Genomic DNA, 22,276 nt, shown 5'->3' on the forward strand with positions numbered 1-22,276 from the left:
AAAATTAAGCAATATACTATGTAATTATACAATTATACACAAATTTTAGGGGATCGGAACTAAAAATACACTACAAAATTTTCCGGCCGGGGGGACCAGGCCCACCCCAGCCACAATAAAGATCCGCCCCTACTTACAGTCTATATTAGCAAAGGGTGTATAAAGACCTGCTACGTACAAAATAGAAGAAAGGAAGATTAGTCTTAAAAATTTATAGTGTATTACAAATTAATTAAATTAATTAATTTGGACCGATATCATAATATTAATCCATTTTAATTGTTTTGGCCCACCTAAATTAAATACCCAAGTTAATCAAATACAATTTGGGTCATAAATATTTGGGCTAGGTCTGTAAGCCCAGAATAAACAAATCGTGGACCAGGTTAAAAGACTCTCAAGTCACAAAATGGGCCCGAGCCCCAACCTATCAAGTCCGGTAAAGGAGTTTTCATCTCCTATAAATACTACTCTTCTATTTCAGTGGCGGGGATCAGAAATTATTATTCTCAAGAGTCCATAAATTCTCTGGGAATTTTCTCTGAAAGTAGTCCATAAACACATCAAATTTGTGTCGACTGCTTAGCCAAACTCAAACTCAGGTTGACATCATCAGACGACTGTCACCCTAAAATCAAACTCAGGTTGACGTCATCAGACGACTGTCACCCTAAACTCAAACTTAGGTTGACGTCATCAAACGACTGTCACCCTAAAACCAAATCCAGGTGTCATACACGTGTCACCGTCAGCTGCGAAACAGAATCAGAGGACTTAGTTTATTTTCTTGTAAACTGTCAATTACAGAGATTGGACCCAAACATTCAAATATCAATAATATTACTTTGTTACATTATTTTCTATCTTATTTTCCTAGAATAGAAAATTTGTGTAAACAATAAGATTTAAATATTTGTTTACATTAGAAACACGTTATGTAAAAATTCGTTGCTAAATCATATGGACATTTCATTATGGTCAAAAAGTTCGTTGAATCCATTTTCAAAGAGTTAACAGTGAATTCAACAAAAACAATGCTACACACCAACTCTATAGATTGGCTCTAGTTATTTCTGTTTACCATCTGTGGAAAGAGAGAAACAATAGAGTTTTCAAGAAGAATCTACAAACTGTTGAGGGTCTAGCTTGTTAGACAAATACAATACATGGTTTGTATTAGAATTTTCAATGTACACAAGCTATGTAAGGTAGCTAATAGATTGGTTTAGGTTTGTTTGGTTGTTCTCTCTAGGTGGGGAGCCTTCCTAGAAGGGTTGCCTCTCTAGTCTTGACAACTCTCTCCTTGTTTTTGGTGTTTTGCTGGTCTTTTTTTCCAGCTTTGATAAATAAAAAAGCATAGAAGGAAAATTTATCAAAAAAAAAAAAAAACAACCTATGGCAAGTGATTTCTGTTTTGTTGTCATTAGAAACAAGTTTATGCTTTATTGTTTGCTGCTAATATAATGGCCTTAAATCTTAATTTTATTGGTTGTAAATTCGTTGATAAAATTAAAAAGTTATTCAATTCGAACAATTTTAGCAACATACAAAAACAACAACGTACATATATAGACAATATGATTTATTGTCACGGCAAACATGGTCTTACAATTTGTTAGAATGACATCAAACTTGTTTTTTTACTATTGCAAATTGGTGATTAAAAATATTTTTATGATAATTACCTAAAAGTAGGAGTTGTTTATTTCATTAAGTTTGACTAGTCTTATATGCTCAAATTCAAAGGTCAACGTGTGTAAATGATCTTGGTGACTGTAATATTCTTTTGTGATCATAAAAATAAATAAAATAAAGGTTAAATAATACTTGTAAGAAATTAAAGAAAGTCTATAATCGTGTAGAAACATCAATTATACATATCTATATTCCATACTATGCAGCTTTATAGAAAAATATACGGATAGCGAACATAAATAGTTGTAGGGGAAAAACGATAACAAAGTAGAAAATCTAGATTTAGTGTATTAAATTTTTAACGGTAGAGAATTGAATCTAAGAGTGTAAGGAGTATATGTCATTTAACTTATTATAATTATCGTGCAATAGTACCAGTTTCTACTTTGAGTAGTTAAATTGTAAATTGTTCTCGAGCTTGATTAATATTAGACCAAGTACAATCACAACTTAATAAGTTGTGATCAATAGGTTATGCATTTTAAGTCCATAAAAGGTGAATATAACACACACCTTATTAATTATCTTACTCAGACTTATCTAGAATTACTAGAGCTTATCGATCCCAATTTACTTTTCATGAAATAAGTAAAAATTCATTACTATAACTAAAACAAGCCATGTCTACATCAAATTTATACACATATACGTTAACCGAGTAATAACTATATATAATTTTAGCAAATTATTTATGATGTACAATACTCCATGTAACTTAACTAGTAAGGTGAACAAAACACTATATAAAACTGTAGTAATTATATGTAAAATATTATGATTCATCGTATTGATTTTTTGATTTTTTTTTCCATAGTGACCAATATTTACAAATGAAATTCAAATATCTCAAACATGGAAATTCAAATATTATTTGTGAAACTTAGTCTTACCTATCTTTTCAAACGATTACTCACTTGAATTTATGCAAACTTGTTTTTAATAATATTTTGAACGTAGGTAGCCACTTTATAAAATTATTAATTTTGACAATATTCTTTTTTTGTTATTAAAACTAATTTTTAATGGTTGAAAACTAATTTTTAGTGATTGAAAAATAAATTTTACTTGTATAACTTATAATTATTACCATCCTTTTATTATTGTAATTGAAAAAAATTTATTTACCATCTATTTTTAAATAATTTTAAAGATATAACTTTTTAGCTAGTTTTAATTTTGGCGGGATTACCAAAACATTGGCGCCTATACACCAAATTTATTAAAAAAATTAAACTCCAATGAAATAGAAAAGGAAATAACTAACTTGCACAAAGCCCTAGGAGAGCTTTCCCACGATCCCACCTCCTTTCTCACACTCCCCGCTCCTCCCCTGCACCTCCCCGCCTTCTCCTTCCTCATCCCGTTCTCTCACGTCGGCGCTCATCTTCTGGCACCGGGCTCAATAAGGTACGCTTTATATTACAATAATAATTAAATTATCTTCCTGTAGCTCATCCCGTTTTTAAATTTTAAATTTTAGGTTTTAATTGATTGAACGAATTGATTCTTGATTGAAATTAATTAGGAAAGGGATATTCGAATTGATTAAACTCAAATGATTTTGGATAGAAACCTGTAAAAGAGTTTAATTTATCTCAATTTTTAAATAACTAATTTCCCATTTTTTTTCATTGTCATCGTCGGGCGGCATAGATAACGGATTTCGGCTACTCTTGCTTTCCTAATTGTGTGTTTCCAGGTACTTATTCTTATCCTTAATTGTTAAAATTTGATTAAGTTATCTTTATTTATTCAAGTTCAGTTATTTAGAGTCTTCCTCTGTTTTTTTTTTCAATTGATTTCCTGAATTGAGTGGTTGAATCAGTGTTAATGGGTGGGTTAAATAAATGGTAAAAATTTGGTAATTGAAAATCATAAAAGGTGATCTTGAGCAATGCATAATTTTTTTTAAAAAAATGTGGTTGGCTTTAGTGTTTGGTTAGTTTTAGTTGATGAGGATTTGGTTAGTTTTAGTTGATGAGAAAGCCCTCTAGAGTGATGTGATAAAGTGTTATCAGTATGCCGGGGTTCAGTATGCCCATATGAGAAGGTTAAGGAAGCAGTGCTTGGAGTTGCTGGGAAATTTCGATTTTGGTTTGTTCATAGGCGGAGGGCTGCACCTCAAGATCTGTAAAATTCATGATTTTGGTTTATTACACCAAGTTGCAGTCATTGATAGAGGTTCGGGAGGGAATAAGCTAGGAATTTAGTATGTACCAACATCTGATGCAGGTGCAGGACAGTGTTCTTTGATCATTTCTTTGCTTACAAATACAACACCACTTTTCCATCCTTCAGGAGGCTGTATAGTAGAAATAGTAACCCAAAACAAAAGTCCAAATGATTTAGTACAAGTGAGAGGAGTTGCATAACAAAAAATACAGTATGAACATGATGCAAGAAGGCATTATTTGAAATATATGAGTTCACTGGCCACTCTGAACCAAAAAAAATTGAGTTACAATTTCCCACACTAATTGGAGAATGATGCGTTTTGCTCATTCTTGTGTGCCCTCTGAAGATTGTTTAATTTTTAACCTGAATGAGCAAAATGCATCAGTTATACATTCTAATTCTAGACAATTGAGCCTTACCAAAATGCATCAGTTATATATTCTAATTCTAGACAATTGAGCCTCACATAATCCACACTATCAGACAATTGCATCAACTGAATGACTCACTCACTCAACAGATAGGAAAAGAAAGGCTACGAACCTACAAAAATTTAAGGATGAAACACAGATATATGATACTACGATCATAGTAGATTCCTGCATCAAGTTGGTAGATTCCTGCCAGTTGCTACCAGTCATTTAACTACAATTTGAGATGATTGTCAAATTGACAAATTCATCAATTCTATTATTTCCTGTTCCATATAAGATGTTTCATATAAGATCATTGTCAAATTCATCAATTCTTTCCTGTTTCATATAAGATAATTGTCAAATTCATCAATTCTTTTCGTTCCTGTTTCATATAAGATATATGACTACAATTTGAGATGATTGTCAAATTGACAAATCAACTTCCTGAAAAACATGTATATTTATATGATTTTCTTGAAATAACCAGGAGAAAAAGTTGTTGCGTCCGCCTACCCCATCCGAGGTGTATTACAAAGGCCATGCTAAAGAGAATGGTGAATTCGTGGACGAGACGTCACGAAAACTTTGGGTGAGTCCTACCTATATAATTTAATGCACATATGCCTTTGTGCTAGAAAATGATAAGTCTTAATCACATATTTTCACCTTTTTGGCAGGCTGATTTTCAAAGCAAGAAATCTACCAACTTGGAGGACGAGAATCCTAAAACAGAGAACGAGTTATTTTTGGAAGCCTTATGTGGATGGAAGAGTGGGAGAGTGTATGGTCTTGGAAATGCTGTTGACAACTTTTATGTGAAACCAAACAACGACTTAAGTTTAAAGAAAGTGCGGAATGAGCTAGTGACTAGTTTGACAAGTAATGTTGAACAACTCTCTTCGAAAAATTTGGAACAAGCGAAGGAGATTGAAGAAACAAAGGTAGTCTTAGTTGAAACAACAACAAAGCTCAATGAAACAGAAAAAAAGCTTGATGATACAACAAGACAGCTTAAAGAAACAACAGATGCTTTGAAGGCTATGCAAGCTCAGATTCTTTTCCTAACTGAAAATGCCATTTTGCGCCAATCTTGAATGTTGATTATCGTATTTTTAGCTTGATTGAAAACATTTGGACAATTAGTTTAGCGCAGATTTTTTGTTTCCCTAGTGAAAGCAGGTAACTCTCATATTTAGGTGGATTATAGGTTATATATTGCATATATATGCAATTTTGTTGGGATGAAACTTCTTTTGTAGGCTTTGAATTGATCTTTTAATGGAAGTTTTTATTATTTATTCGTTGTTGTAATTATCGCATCAATAAATTTGATTTAAATTTATTTTAGAATTTGAAAACAGAGCCGTAAATAAAGCAATGGAAAAATGTTTTGTTGCTAGGTTTGGCAACCAACAACATATCCAGTGCAAATTTTGTTGCTAGTTTAATATCAATTATTAGCAACTTAAAGAAATGATGCGTTGCCATTATTTACGACATAAATAAAAAATCTGTAGCTAATGCTAGAAACCAAATAAATAATTGGTTGCCATTATTGGCAACATAAATAAAAAATTTGTAGCTAATGTTAGCAACCAAATAAATAATTTGTTTCCATTGTTGGCAACAAAAAATAAATAATTTGTTGCTACTATTAGCAACCAAATAAATAATTTGTTTCTCCTACTATAAACTAAAACAAATATTCGTTGCCCTTTTTTTAGCAACTAATGTTATTAATTTGTTGTTATTTTTAGCAACCAATGTTAATAAGTTGTTGCTAGTTGTGGAAACCATTTTTTATTAGTTCGTTGCTAAAAATAGCAACGAAAGTAAATAATCCGTTGGTAGGGTTGGCAACGTATTCCCACACATGGTAACCAATATGGAAACCATATTTCATGGATGCAAAATTACAACAAAATATTTTGGGATTTAGTTGCTAGTATCATATGGCAACCAGCGTTTTAGTAACCATTATTTTTCGTTTCCAATCCGTTGCTAACTAGACTTGGAAACGGATTTCTTCAAAATAGCAACAAATTTGAAGTGTTGCTAAAATGACTTTATTTTGTAGTGATCAAATTTTATATTTTTTTGCTGATGTACAATTAGAGATATAAACTAGTATAGTACCCGTGCGATGCACGATTTATAATATAAATATAAAATTTATATGAAATATGGTACACAACTATCATCAAAAAGAGCTTATAGATATTCTCCAAATTAAAATGAATGATAGATAAATTTGTTATTGTTCATTCGGTGTCTTATTTACTAAAACAATTAAAACAAATAAGGGTACATAGATAAAATTATTTCCATTCCCATTCACATTCACCACTTGTATCAAGCATAAAGTTATATCATCCACCTTTCACATCGATAGGAGTACCCACTTATTACTCGCTCATTCGTCCAATCAACCTCATTACCCGATCAAATAATACCTATTTACACCATTTACTTTATATTCAGTTAGGGATGACTTTGAGGTGTGGCGGACCTTTCGCACTTGTACTCGCCTACAATTCTCATCCCTACCCCTCCATCCACAATAGTAACGATAGTAATATTTGAACTGTAGAATGACTGAAACAAAGTTTAAAAAACTGATAATTTAATTATTATTAAAAATATAAAATCCAGCAAAAATCTAAAAAATCTTACATTTATATAAAGTATTACAATATTATTTTTTTGAAGGTAAAATTAGTTAATTAATAAAATATAAAGTTTTACAATATTAACCATTAACATAGTGAGAGGTAAGTAGATGATAAGTGACGTTTTTTTTAACCATTAACTTAGGTTCTTGGGTGATCGGGGGAAAACTAGGTTGTTACTAGTCTCTCCTACTTAAACTAATCACTAAACACAAGCAAAGCGATAAGTAAGGGTCGAAATCCACAAGGACTAAGGTGCACTAGTTTATGCTAATCAATCGATAAGCTAGGTCGATCAGAATGGGGTTTTAGAAAAATCGCTAATTGAATAAAACTAAATAAACTAAACTAACTATTAAAGATAAACGAGTTAGGGAATGGGGATCAAACGCCTACGAATCACGATACAAGCATAGGAGGATCAAAACTAGGGACGATAATGCATAAACACTACATGAATGAAATGTTGGTTTAATTATGGACTTCAATCATCTCCCGGGGCGAATCCTTTCTTAGGATAACGAAATTCAGACTCTCATCCTACACTCTATCATTCCTAGGTAAATTAAACATCAACCAACAAATATTCAACACAAGGTCACAATCCCTTGATTTTTCAAGACCGACTACCCCAATTTCAATGCTACTATATGCAACAAAGCTTGAGTACACTCACACATGGAATAATTTAATCATGCAAAATCTCTAATTTTGAACTCAAGTCCCCAAATCAATCATGGTTGAGTTTTCACCCAAACCCTAACCAATAAACTACTCCATAAACATAAAAGTAGGAAATTTAAAGAAATTAACAACTAAAACATGATACTAAACAATAATAACCAATAATCTAAACATGAATAGTTAAACTAAACAAAAAAATTAAACTAATAAAAGCAATAAATGAAGAAAAAATAAGCAATAAATGAAGAGAGAGGAGTAATAAATGTTCATTGATTGATGGTTGATCTTCAAAATAAGTTGTCACCCCTTGAAATTGAAAAGCCCAAAATTTTCATTGATTTTTCCTCATTTTCTCTCTCTTAGAAACTAAGCTAATGAAAAAGCCTAAACCCTAATCTGATTATTTACATGGTAATGAGTCTCCCCTTACAAAATGGGAGTAAGAGTCTATTTATACCCCCTCTTAAAAAGAATAAAAAGAAAGTGAGTAAAGGGAAAAGGAAAGGAAAACAAAAAAACAAAGGAAAAAGAATTAAAAAGAAGAGAAAAAAATGAAAAACAAATAAACAACAAAAACCCAAAACTGAAAACCATCAGACCCCTAGCCCCAATATTTCCTTCCCTCTTCCGTATTGTTGCGATGTTCCTGAAATTCACCATCAACGATTATCAATGTCGTTGATCAACATCATTAGCAATCACCACCATTCGTCATCAATCATCTTCGTCGCCCATTATCCGTTGCTGATCATCATCAATCATCGTCATTCGTCGATCAACATCATCATCTTCAATCAACACCGTCCATCACCAAGCACTACTACATTTTCGAACTAATGCAACGACAAAAGAGTGGCTAATACAACGGTAAAAACGTGTCGTTGTAATAGGTCTATCTAACGCAACGTCTTAAAAGCTACTACAACGGCTTCATCTGATTCGTTGAAATAAGTAACGCTAATGTAACGGTTTTGGAATAGCCGTCGTGTTAGGGCCTCCAATGCATGCCTTTTTTTATTCACTAAACAAAAATAAAAATAAAACATGAAAACTCACGCGTATGCTTGTTTTTTCCGTCATTCTCCTCTCTTTCTTCCCTTTCATATCTCTCACTCTCTAATTAGGGTATTGGAAGACTGTCATTGAAATTCCTAATTTTCGCAAACTGCTACGGAAAGATAAAGTTTTTCAGAGATTTACCTATCTCTATTTCATCTTTTCCTCTATTCGGAGGTCAATTAAAATGGAAGGTTTGTTGTTCTTTTTTCACAATTAGTTAGTTGCTTTTATCACTTAATAGAACAAATAGGCTTGATATTCTTTGTAATTGGTTTTATACTCCGTAACAAATCAATTGCGGTTGTTTCCTTTTTTTTTTTTTCTTCTCAATCTAGGGTTTCACATTCTGTAATTCATGTTCTATATAATTTTAAAATTCCAGATTTATGAGTTATGTGTTTTGTTCAATGTACGTTATTGATGTAACCTAGATATTTGTTGTGGTTTCTTGAGTGTTTTTTTTGGGATATTCTAGTTTATTTTGGCAACTCGTGTGACTGTTTGATGCTTGGATATCTTTGGTTTTGAATTGATCACAGGTTTTATTGTTTTTTTATTCATTGATTAGCAAGCTTTGATGCCTTTTTAGATTCTTTGAATGACATATTGTTGGTGTTAACTGCTTGGGGTTTGACTTGATGTTCGAAAATTTGTTTTTGTGCTTTCATTTGATTAAAAAAAAGAAGTGGAATCCTTTGTTTGAAATTTTAGAGTTTTATAGAAGATTTGGGATTAGTTTCCCACCTAGAGTGTCTCTTTTCCCCATTTTTCCATATACGTTAGCTTGCTACTTCTCTGAATTAAACCAATTGCTTTGTGAATTATGGTTAGCTAATGACGATTTCTCGAAGAATTGACAGCTTACTAAAGCTTTAAGTTCCTATTTTACTAGCAAAATTCATTGTCTTTTCGACGGGTCTTTCTTGTACAAATTTACCTTAAGAATATTTGCATAAACTTCCAAGGTGTATTTAGCCTCTACCTTAAAACAGGGGAGATGAAGGACCTTCTATTTAATATATTTTTCAAGCCTAGAATGTTTGCCTTTTTATGGTATGCCTATAGCCTGGTTACTAGCCTTATAGTATCCCTGTCAAGGGACTGGTTTTCTTTGTGGTTGATGTGCAGTTTCTTCTATATCATTAGTGTTGCAATGGTTTCATATGCACATGGAGAAAATTTCCAAATTCCATTGCACTTGTTCCGTATGTGGTTAAGATTTTTGTTGAACTCCACATTGTGTGCATATCTACTTCTGATTGGATGATAATCAGATTGTAGTTCACATTGCGTGAATAGCTCCACATTGGATGATAATCAGATTGTAGTTGATATATAGCTGCTTCTGAGGCAAGTATCCTATTTTACCAGATTATAGTTGCAGTTTGATTGTGCTTTTAGTGTATTGCTTTTAAATGTTGTTAAAACCTTCATCACACTGCAGATTCATGAAATAAACTTTTAGGTGCAGTTGGGGATAGATGGGAATGGATAATCATGTCCTTGTGATTTAAAGAGTAGCACAACAAACTGGAAGGTTCACAATCTGCTCCTATTTTTTTTTCTCGTATTATTCTTAGAGTTGGTATTGTGAAATATTGCATGTGGCTTTTTGTTTAATTCCAAATCTTACATATTATGACAAAAATAGTGCAAACTGCAAAGACATGGTTGTTTATTTGCACCCATGAAAATAAATAAAGGCATGATTGTTTATTTTAAACTCTGTAGTTTTTGTCTGACTTAATTTCTAAACTTGATGATTTTTTTAGTGATAGAGTCTTAAGTGTTGTTGTTTTTGTTGGTCTTTTGATTATTGAAATACTTAACTTTCTTCTCTTTGAATCCTAGGAAATTTTAAAATAAGAATTGAGTCGCTATAATGGTCTTTCAAAGTTCGTATTACATACTTGTACTCTTAATAGTTAGAAAATATACTGAAGATTGCTTTGTTCTCCTATTATGAAATACAATATATTTGCTGCAATGTGGTACTCCAAGGATAAGGGACGGGGTAATAGGTACTTTCCAAGGGACCGACGAGATTGGAGGGCAATATGGATATTAGTGGCCATATTTGCAAGCAATATTGTTGTCAATGAAACTCTCCTTTGAGTCTATTGTTGTTTATATCATGTAGATTCTATGGCGCTATTTGTTAGGTTATGATACATATGACAATACATAAATCATGCGGAAACAACCATTAAGCCAGGAATACATATTATTTACACATAATCATATAGCATAATTTAGATGCATACTCTTTGTTGCGTGCCTTCCCTAGCTGCGCCCGAACCGAACAAGAACAAGTCTTTAGGACTCCAAGTGTCGTCCCTCCGTAGATAGTCCACAGCACGTCCGGATCCGCCTTAAGATTGACCAACTAGAATCGCCCTTAAGGTACTAGAATTTTCGGCACTATTGAGCAAGGAATGTGGCTGAATTTTTCTCTTAAAACTCACTTTGAATACTTGAATTAATCTCTGAAAATATGTGACCCTAGGCACGTATTTATAGAGTTATGGAAAGGGAATTGGAATCCTAGTAGGATACGAATTAATTAAACTTAGAATCCTATACGAACTCTAATTAATTAATTTATCCTTTTAGGAATAGGAATTTAATCATATACTAATTCTAATAGTTTTAGGAATCGTGCATGAACACAAACTCACACACACACGGCAGCCACGAGGGCCGCCCATGCGTGCGTGCGAGCAGCCGCCCACGCAGCGAGGCCCATGGCCTTAGGCGCGCGCTGGGCCTGCCTTGCGGTGGGCCTGGGCGCTGCCTTGGCTGGGCGCGCGTTTGGCTTGCTGGGCGATGGCCCGACTTCGTGCTGGGCCTTCGTCCGGCAGGCCTCGTCCGATGCTAATTCGTACGATACGCTTCCGATTAAATTCCCGGTTCCGGAATTCATTTCCGATACGAACAATATTTAATATTTCCGATTTCGGAATCAATTTCCGTTTCGAACAAATATTTAATATTTCCGTTTCCGGAATTATTTTCCGATTCCGATAATATTTCCGATTCTGACAATATTTCCGTTTCCGGCAATATTTCCGATTCTGGTAATATTTCCATTTCCGATAATATTTTCCGATACGTACCATGTTTCCGTTTCCGGCAACATCTACGACTTGGATAATATTTATATTTCCGATACGATCCATATTTCCGTTTCCGGCAATATCATCGTTTCCGGAGTATTCATTTCTTGCCTGTGACGATCTCAGCTCCCACTGAAACCAAGATCCGTCGATTCCGAATATCCATAGATGGAGTATCTAATGCCATTAAATACTTGATCCGTTTACGTACTATTTGTGTGACCCTACGGGTTCAGTCAAGAGTAAGCTGTGGATTAATATTATTAATTCCACTTGAACTGAAGCGGCCTCTAGCTAGGCATTCAGCTCACTTGATCTCACTGAATTATTAACTTGTTAATTAATACTGAACCGCATTTATTAGACTTAACATAGAATGCATACTTGGACCAAGGGCATTATTTCTTTCAGTCTCCCACTTGTCCCTAAGGACAAGTGTGCATTTCCTAATTCCTTTGTCGCTCGATGTTTGCTCTTGAACATAAGGTAAGAGTTGTCATCCTTATTATGTCCAGAGGTGTTCCTCGGTTTCAGAGTTCAACTGATCAAATAAACAGATAATCATAGCCTATGATTCATCCGAACACGGCCATGCATTTCACAGTTTCTAGCTCTCCGAGTGGCCTTGTACAACTTTTAAGCATCTCATCCCGATTTATGGGAGGACAATCCCAATCTTGCGATCTTGAGATTAGACTTCGTTTGATAGGTGATTACCTGACCGTTGCCTTTATAGCCTCCTTTTACGGTGCGACGGTTGGTCAACGTCAAAGCAACCAGTTCTCAAACAAGTAATCTCAAATCACTCAGGTATTGAGGATTTAGTGTCTAATAATTTAATGAAATTTACTTATAACAGACTTTCATCTCTTACAGTAAAGTTTCATAGGTCTTGTCCGATACTAGTCTTCCCAAAGTAAGTATCTATGCAAATGATTATGACATTGCCATGTCCACATAGTTCAAGAAACAGAACTACAAGTCATCTTGCATTCTAATCGTCTAACGTTTTCTATGCGTCCAATTTTATAGAAAACTCCGACTAGGGACCATTTTCAACCTTTGACATTCAAGTTCACTTGATAGACATTTCTTAGTCACAGGACTGGTCCTGACAGTCTATCTTGAATATATTGTCATATTGAAGGGACTCATCATTTAATACTAAACCAAGATTAAATGGAATATGAAAACACATTTCATATATGATAAATGTTCAACCCCAATGTTTTATAACCATGGGCCTCAAACCCATCTTTAAAACAGTTCATGGAATTTAAAGCTATGCTTGATTTCCAGTGCCACAATGTGAGTGTTGTTTCTCACTTGTTGCATAGGTTTAGTTATCATGCTTTGCCAATCTTAATATCCTTTCATTGAATGTTCTTCGAGATATGATGATAAGATCTTTTGAGTGTGTTTATTTTGTGATCTATTCCTTCTAGCTACAAGAGTAGTTCTACGCATCTTGCAATGAAGAACCATCAAGTCAGAAGACATATGATCTACCCAAGTTCAGTGAAGAAACTCTTTAACATAAACAAACAACCCTGTTTTAATGCTTCTTAGGCAATAAGTACTTTTACTTCAACTGTCTAGGTTGCTAGTGATGCTTTGTTTGGATTTACTTATCCAAGCAGTTCACGGATATGTGGAAGACTTTCCAGCTGTATCTTAGAACATAGAAATTAATATTTAATTTCTCACGCAACAACTCATGGTCTCCAATCCATGTTGCCATTTCAAAACACGATGCTCTATAGCTCGTCCTTGCCAATGGTTAACTCCAAAGGGACCTTGCTTGATCCTTTGCCAGTGTTTATGCGTGTAGCATCAATATTTAGCATATCTTTATTTCCTTGAATCAAGAACTATTCCTATGTACCTTTTCAAGTACCATAAGTATTCTTGATCTCAATCTAGTTGATCTTCACTTAGATCAATAGAGATTGGTATATGTTCGTCATGCCTAAAGTCATACGATACATTTTTGGCGATCCTCATATTATATCATGCAGAATAATTTCCAATTGAATTCTATTCATGTAACTTTAGCTCATTCAATTTCAGTAGATACTGAATCCAGCTAAATTCTTTGACATATAATATAGGTGAAGAATCTCATTAGATTTTTTGATGTTAACTTAGTAAATGCTTATACATAGTTCAAACATTCTTTTACTTAGATTTATTCACATGGGTCGAATATCTCCAATGGAGTATTTCGTGTTTGATTTAGTAAATGCCATTACTTAATCCAAAACAATATTATAAGATCTTTGTAAATAGATCTTAGTACCCAGTATGTACTAAGTTTCGCCTTGGTCCATCATCGATGAATAATTTCAAATCTAAGTCATTAGCATTTGAATGTTATTTCACAATAGAGAGATATGTGTGTGATACACATAGGACCAATTAAGTTTTATGTACTCCCACTAAACTTCTTATATATCTATAAGAATCATGTACATTTTATGAAACTAAAATACTCATTAGCTTCACTAAAATACATTTCTAATTCCCAATTGCTTGCTTAAATATGTACTTAGATTTCATAAGCTAGCTATTCTTTTCAAGCATTTATTTGGATCCTACAAATTCTATGACATACCATGTACATAGTTTTTTCCAACATTTGATTGAGGAATACGTTTTGTCATCTAATTTCCATATGTACCAATATGCAATCATTGCTTGATTTATAGACTTGAGCATTATGATTATGCATGAGGTTTCAACACAATCCATGCCATGAATTTTCTTGTAACCTTTTAGCAACTAATCTAGCTTTGTGTGTGAACACAATTCCATGTTTGATGGTTTTTATCCTTAAAACAATTTGCAACCAATAGGTGTGAAACTATTCTTACAAATCAACAAAATTTCAATTTTGTCATCAAAACACTGAGTATGTTTTATGGCCTCTAACCATTTAAAACATTTGAGTCTATATATGGCCTCTAACCATTTTAGGGAATCTGGGTTTCGTCATAGCTTTCTTACAGATCACAAACTCATTAATCTATATGATAATAGTTTGACTGCAAGTTGTAGGTTTCTTCACTATCTAATAGAAGAATCTCATAGTTTCAGTGACTTAAACTCTATGCCTACTTGGGTATAGAACATCAAACAATAGAATATCAACAGGCACTTTGAGAGTCCTTTGAATATTCTATTCTCTTTGAAGCACTTGTACAGTCTTCTAAGAGATGTCTATTCTTTAAAGCCACTTCTAAAGTCCTTAAAGAATAAGTTCGATTTTTCTGAAGCACTTCGAAAAGCCTCCGGAATGTCCGTTTATGTTTGTTGTTCGCCTCGAAGACTTTCGAGGTCTATTTTCTCCCACTTGTCATTTTGGAAACGAATCTCCAAAAGGACATCATTTCGAGCAAACAAATATTATGTTCTCAAAAATTCGTGGTAGAAACAATACCCTTGTGTCTCATTTGAATAAATCACAATGAAACATATATCTATACTTGGGGCCTTAGTTTGTTGAATAACAAACACTAAGCTCCCACTGAGTTTAGGAACTCTTTAGATATATTATGAAAAGATATTTTGAAATTACTTTTCAATAGCTTTGACGAATTTGGTTTAGTTTGGTGGTAGTTGAGCATTTTGTTTTAGAAATTATAGGAAAAGTCTTTATGATTCATCATTGATCGAATCAAGTACTAATCGACTTCGATCATTCCAACTTAGATATGCCATATCTTATGGACCTAGATTGTGAAATTACAACACACAATCATTGATGATCATATTTGGTCTCAAATAATCATCAACATGATCTAACCTAGATCTTTATGATTTCTTACCAAGTGGGATTTATACTTCTGAATCTTTGAACTAGCCAAACAGATTCAAACTTATATCACATTGAGTAAATAAACCTATATTCACTCAAATCTGTGTAAAATAATAAAGTCATAAAACCTTTCTTTAGCTTTGAACTCTATTGTCTAGGCGTTCTAACAATAGTTCATATCTTTTGTTACTTTCAACAAGTAAGACTAGTTGTCTTAAAATGATCTAGAAATCAATCAACTTTCAAAAGTCCATCAAAATAGAGCTTTTGAATGTTAACTTGTTGATATGGTCTAAGCAACAATGCCAAAGATTAGTGTAACTCAAATCAAGGGGTTGATTTGAACCTAGTAAAGTTTTTATTTAAAAAGTTGTTTGTTTTAATCAAGCATATTGACTCAAACCGTAAATGACCATTTCATTCAAATAAACAAACAAACATTGTTTTTGTTTTTCTTGAATGTGAGTCTTTCTGTGTTTGAAGCAGAAATTTAGGTATGCTGATTATGGAACAAAATAGCCATTAAGTTCCAGCCTTTGAAAGGACTTAAAACAAACTTAGATGACCCTACAATTAATGTAGCAATGTCATGCTTCATTTCCCACTTGTAGGTCATTAGTGTATCCTAGCTTCCATTGTTTGAGTTATTACCGAAGTAAGAACCTCAAGCGGTATATGATACCAAGGAAGTTTGATTGCTAGGTCACTTCTCTTTAAACATAAACTTATAGGTAGAAACGGAATCGTAAATTCCTTTCATTTGTTCCTCGTTTTCCTATTTCTTGTACCCTTTCTTATAGTCTTAAGAATTGAATTCTTTAGTGTTGACTTTTATACTTTGTTAGACATGTCCAATGTCACCCCAACAAGGTTCTTACCATTTAATTTATGTTGAATATTAAGTTTCAACTAGATGATCTTACCAGAAGCTTCTAAAGTTCTCTAAGCATCGATCCATTCGAATGTCTAGGGACTAGACTCATTCGAGAATTAAATGGACAAAGATATTAGGTTGTTAACCATTGGTAAAGCTGAGCGTATTAAACTCAATGCTTTATGATCTCAAAACTACAGTGTATTTTGAATTCACAAGCACCAATTGGTTTGCCATTCGACTTTGATGTTCGAAAACAACCATAAAAGTCGCTAAAAGAAACGTACATTTTAAATTGCTCATTTTCTCTCATTTCCGTGAATCGTTCTTGGATTCATTACCAATCGAGGAAATTTACTGTTACCTTTCTAAAAGGATTTATTGCAGTGCAAGATATTTAATTATAAACAATAATTAAAACATACATTGAAGCATGCAAAGTCTAAACATTTATCATGAATAATAACTTGAAATTAAAGCAACCATGCAATTCAAACAAGTTATTAGCATTTTATTCGATTTTATTGTTCCGGCAGGTGTGAATAAAATGATTCCAAGATCCTAAAATCATTGAAGAACTAAGCACAGTTTGTCGACTTAATCTTAAAACATCTTAGGTAAGCAAAAGCCTTTTGCTAATAGTCTAGAAACTATTATTGGTTGATAGGTACGTCTAAGAACTTATTAGGTAAACCTATCGATTTTGCCACGACATAAAAGGACTCCTTACTTATATCGTTGAGTTTCACCAAAACTAACATGTACTCACAATTATTTGTGTACCTTGCCCCTTTAGAACCAATAAGTAACACCTCGCTGAGCGAAAACTATTACTAGATTGATGTAAAAGATATCCAAGCAAGTGTATATTTTGGCATGGCACCTTTTAACTCAATTTTTAAGTTTGGAACTTAAGGCTCTTACTATGTTGGTTAGATTTTAAGTGAAATAAAATCCTTAATCATGCAACATAATCAAGCTTTTGATCTCATGCATTTTAAGACATATTTAAAAGCAATAAATAACTTAAAACATGCATAAGATAAATGTGATCTAGTATGGCCCGACTTCATCTTGAAACTTTAACTTCAAAGTCCGTCTTGAAAATCTCCGTGGGAGGCACCATTTTCTTCAAATAGGATAAGCTATAATTAAAACTAATTACAACTATTGATGGTACGCAGATCATATTTGAATTGAAAAACGACTTTGGTACTTTAGACCAATTACATTCAAATTAATGGTACGCAGACCATATTTTCTATCCTATTTGGGCCATACTAGTCACTTCATAACCTGCAAAACAGTACATATACAATATATACCATTCACCCATTCATTATCATGAATGGCCCACATAGCTGGTTAGTAAAACACATTATGCATCACGTAAACATTTGCAGCAATTAATCAAGGGCACCAATAATCTACCAATTATTCAGTCCTTATTAATTCTAATCAAGTTGTTTTAACCTTAAGGATTTGTAGACCTAATCAAGAGTTTTATGACTAAAAGGGCTCCCACTCAAACCAATAAAATCATATGCTTTACTAATTTTAAACATAAAAATGTATTTCAAGTATAACCGGAAACATACAAATTTAATTAAAATTTAAAGCTCATATAAATTTATAATTGAATCCAAAAGTTTAATTTAATTTCAGTCGTATTTAAATTAATTCATGATTTTAATTTTAGTAAAATAATTAGAATAAATAAAATTTATTATAATTACAATATTCAAAATTAAAATCCTAGAAAATAATTTAAATTATTAATTTTAAAATTAATTAAAATTACGTAAACTGAAAAATTTCAAATTAAACATTCAAAACGATCTAATCGTAACGCAAACACCCTACGCATCGCACGCCCATGGGCCGCACGCACACAGCCATCGCTGGCCATGTGCGCGCAGCCCATGCGCTCGTCGCATAGCTGCTGCATCTACCATCGCAAGCCATCGCACGCTTTGGTGCTCGCTGCGCGCGCTCCATCGCTCGCTGTGCGCGCGAGCCATTGCTCGCTGTGCGCGCGAGCCATTGCTCGCTGTGCGCGCGAGCCATTGCTCGTTGTGCGCGCGACATCGCTCGCTGTGCGCGCGAGCCATTGCTCGCTGCGCGCGCGAGCGATTGCTCGCTGTGCGCGCGACATCGCTCGCTGTGCGCGCGACATCGCTCGCTGTGCGCGCGAGCCATTGCTCGCTGTGCGCGCGACATCGCTCGCTGTGCGCGCGAGCCATCGCGCGCGATCAACGCTGGGCGCAGCGCTCGTGGCACGCGAGCTTGCGCTCGCTGCGCGCGAGGCTGCGCGCTCTTGCGCGAGGCAGTGCGCGTCGTGGCGCAGCTCGCTTGCTGCCCACACGCGACTGCCATGGCTCGCCTTTCGCCCATGCCCATTCGTCCATAGCTCGTGGCCCACGACACAAGGCAGGGCTGCTGCCTTGTGCTCGTGCACCATGCCTTGCTCATTGCATTCGTGCCGCACGGGCGACGAGCTCCCTTGCTCGTCGTCGCATGCCCGCACTATACAACACCCCTTAAGGGTAACACGAAGCGTCCATTGCTTTGTGCGTGCAAGTTATATGAACGAATCGCATAAAAAATTTAAAATTTATATTTAAAATTAATGACAAATTAATAAATAATATTAATTTCATAATTTTAGGGCGAAAAAATCGAAAATTTATTATTCAATTGATTTCCGATTAACATGGATTCAAGTCTAGGTCATAAAAATTTAAAATTTATCATAAATTTACAATTTTTATGGTGGTTTTTAATCATAGGTATCTAATTAAATTATAATTAATTATGAAAATCAAATTAATTCTAAATTATTCTAATTTTCAACAAATTAATCATAATTACAAATTAGATTGCATAATTAACAAGGCTAGGCATTCAAACTTGTTAAACATATACAGTAGGTCAATCAAAAATTCAAGATTTATCAACAAGAATCGCAAATATTTAATTTAACATCTTAAATTTACGAAATTTTGCATTCGAAAAACTAAAACCTTCGAAAAGTCATAGTTAGGCTTCGAATTTGAGAATTCTGGGTTCGGCAGAAAAATACTAATTTTGTCAAAATTTTAGAATGCCTTTTACATGCGGAATTGACACAAAAATCACTCGATTTGGATGAGTAACGAAGAAACTGCCGAAAAACTGCGTACGTATAATTAAATAAACGCAATTTGCAATTAATTAACAATTACGAAAATTAATCACCCCTTTTAATTCTTGCAAATTTGTAATATTTAACCATGTTCATGCAATTTAGATTATGAAAATAATAAGGGGCTCGTGATACCACTGTTAGGTTATGATACATATGACAATACATAAATCATGCGGAAACAACCATTAAGCCAGGAATACATATTATTTACACATAATCATATAGCATAATTTAGATGCATACTCTTTGTTGGGTGCCTTCCCTAGCTGCGCCCGAACCGAACAAGAACAAGTCTTTAGGACTCCAAGTGTCGTCCCTCCGTAGATAGTCCACAACACGTCCGGATCCGCCTTAAGATTGACCAACTAGAATCGCCCTTAAGGTACTAGAATTTTCGGCACTATTGAGCAAGGAATGTGGCAGAATTTTTCTCTTAAAACTCACTTTGAATACTTGAATTAATCTCTGAAAATATGTGACCCTAGGCACGTATTTATAGAGTTATGGAAAGGGAATTGGAATCCTAGTAGGATACGAATTAATTAAACTTAGAATCCTATACGAACTCTAATTAATTAATTTATCCTTTTAGGAATAGGAATTTAATCATATACTAATTCTAATAGTTTTAGGAATCGTGCATGAACACAAACTCACACACACACACGGCAGCCACGAGGGCCGCCCATGCGTGCGTGCGAGCAGCAGCCCACGCAGCGAGGCCCATGGCCTTAGGCGCGCACTGGGCCTGCCTTGCGGTGGGCCTGGGCGCTGCCTTGGCTGGGCGCGCGTTTGGCTTGCTGGGCGATGGCCCGACTTCGTGCTGGGCCTTCGTCCGGCAGGCCTCGTCCGATGCTAATTCGTACGATACGCTTCCGATTAAATTCCCGGTTCCGGAATTCATTTCCGATACGAACAATATTTAATATTTCCGATTCCGGAATCAATTTCCGTTTCGAACAAATATTTAATATTTCCGTTTCCGGAATTATTTTCCGATTCCGATAATATTTCCGATTCTGACAATATTTCCGTTTCCGGCAATATTTCCGATTCTGGTAATATTTCCATTTCCGATAATATTTTCCGATACGTACCATGTTTCCGTTTCCGGCAACATCTACGACTTGGATAATATTTATATTTCCGATACGATCCATATTTCCGTTTCCGGCAATATCATCGTTTCCGGATTATTCATTTCTTGCCTGTGACGATCTCAGCTCCCACTGAAACCAAGATCCGTCGATTCCGAATATCCATAGATGGAGTATCTAATGCCATTAAATACTTGATCCGTTTACGTACTATTTGTGTGACCCTACGGGTTCAGTCAAGAGTAAGCTGTGGATTAATATTATTAATTCCACTTGAACTGAAGCGGCCTCTAGCTAGGCATTCAGCTCACTTGATCTCACTGAATTATTAACTTGTTAATTAATACTGAACCGCATTTATTAGACTTAACATAGAATGCATACTTGGACCAAGGGCATTATTTCCTTCACTATTATCTTTTGTTGTTTGGTAAATGCTACATTTTAAGGAACCTTGATCATGAATTTGTTTCTCCAAGCTTACTCTTGTTGTGTTAGAAGCTTGTGGTTGGAATTGAAGTTGTGTGATCGTACTTTAATGGATTGCCTGCCTAACATGTAGATATATAGTATTTACCTGCAATATTTAGCTAATAATATTTTAATGTTTATAATTTTAGGTGCGTGACGTACGACCTCTAATCGACTTCAGAAGCTTGGTTGTTGCTGTACATGGCGCTGATGTCAGTCCAAACTAATGTTGAAATTTAGTTTTTGGGAACCATAGTTCAGCTTTGGTAGATTTTATATTAGTTAATTTAATGGTGATGTTTGATCTTGTAATTTCCTTAAAGGAAACGATGTACATACCCTTGAGTTTCTCTATATCAATGAAATTCCTTACCTATAATCCTAATGAGATTTATATGGTTATTTTACTTATTTTTAATTTGCATTTCTAATTAAATAAATAATATGCTTCGTATATATTAATAGATAATACGTAGAGAATTATAGCCATCGCATTAGATTCAAGGCGTTGTAATAGCTCTTTATATGGTTGCAACTTGACCGTTGCATTAGCCAATACCCCATTACAACGGCAGATAATAACCGTTGCATCAGGTCTTCCACTCGTTGCATTAGGCCTAATGCAACGCCAGTGGATGTAACGGTCTGTTGTCGTTGCATTAGGTCTAATGCGTCAGCAATCAGGCCCTAATGCAACGGATTTTGGCGTTGCATTTGCCCTTTTATGTAGTAGTGAAGCATCATTCATCATCACCGTCGACGCCCATCATCAGACCATGACCACTCAAATTCGAACAGTACGGCGGAAATCTAACGGACTAGCACCACCATCATCACGTGCAATTCACGAGCCTTCATTAATTTTCGTGCACCCATCTCTGCGTACCCATGGATTTTTCAGCTGCGTGCGCACAAAAAGAGATTAAAGTTCCTGCAAGGTTTTGAGGCATTTTGTGCGTGCACACAAGGAGGTCTGTGCGCGCGCACAAACCTGTAGCTGCTGCTGTGTTGCTGCT

At 34.6% G+C, this 22,276-nt stretch overlaps 2 long non-coding RNA genes across 2 annotated transcripts; both read left to right on the top strand.

The window, feature by feature from the left end:
- The first annotated feature begins 2,959 nt into the window (after window positions 1–2,959).
- Window positions 2,960–5,584, top strand: LOC110800936 (uncharacterized). The gene is made up of 4 exons (XR_002536797.2): window positions 2,960–3,102; window positions 3,349–3,394; window positions 4,774–4,875; window positions 4,964–5,584. It is a non-coding gene; the product is annotated as an uncharacterized lncRNA (long non-coding RNA).
- Window positions 5,585–8,080: 2,496 nt separating this feature from the next.
- Window positions 8,081–21,639, top strand: LOC110800934 (uncharacterized). The gene is made up of 3 exons (XR_002536796.2): window positions 8,081–8,889; window positions 10,143–10,235; window positions 21,410–21,639. It is a non-coding gene; the product is annotated as an uncharacterized lncRNA (long non-coding RNA).
- The last annotated feature ends 637 nt before the right edge of the window (window positions 21,640–22,276 follow it).

This window comes from Spinacia oleracea, chromosome 5, assembly GCF_020520425.1.
Source record: "Spinacia oleracea cultivar Varoflay chromosome 5, BTI_SOV_V1, whole genome shotgun sequence".
NCBI classification, from domain to species: Eukaryota; Viridiplantae; Streptophyta; class Magnoliopsida; order Caryophyllales; family Amaranthaceae; genus Spinacia; species Spinacia oleracea.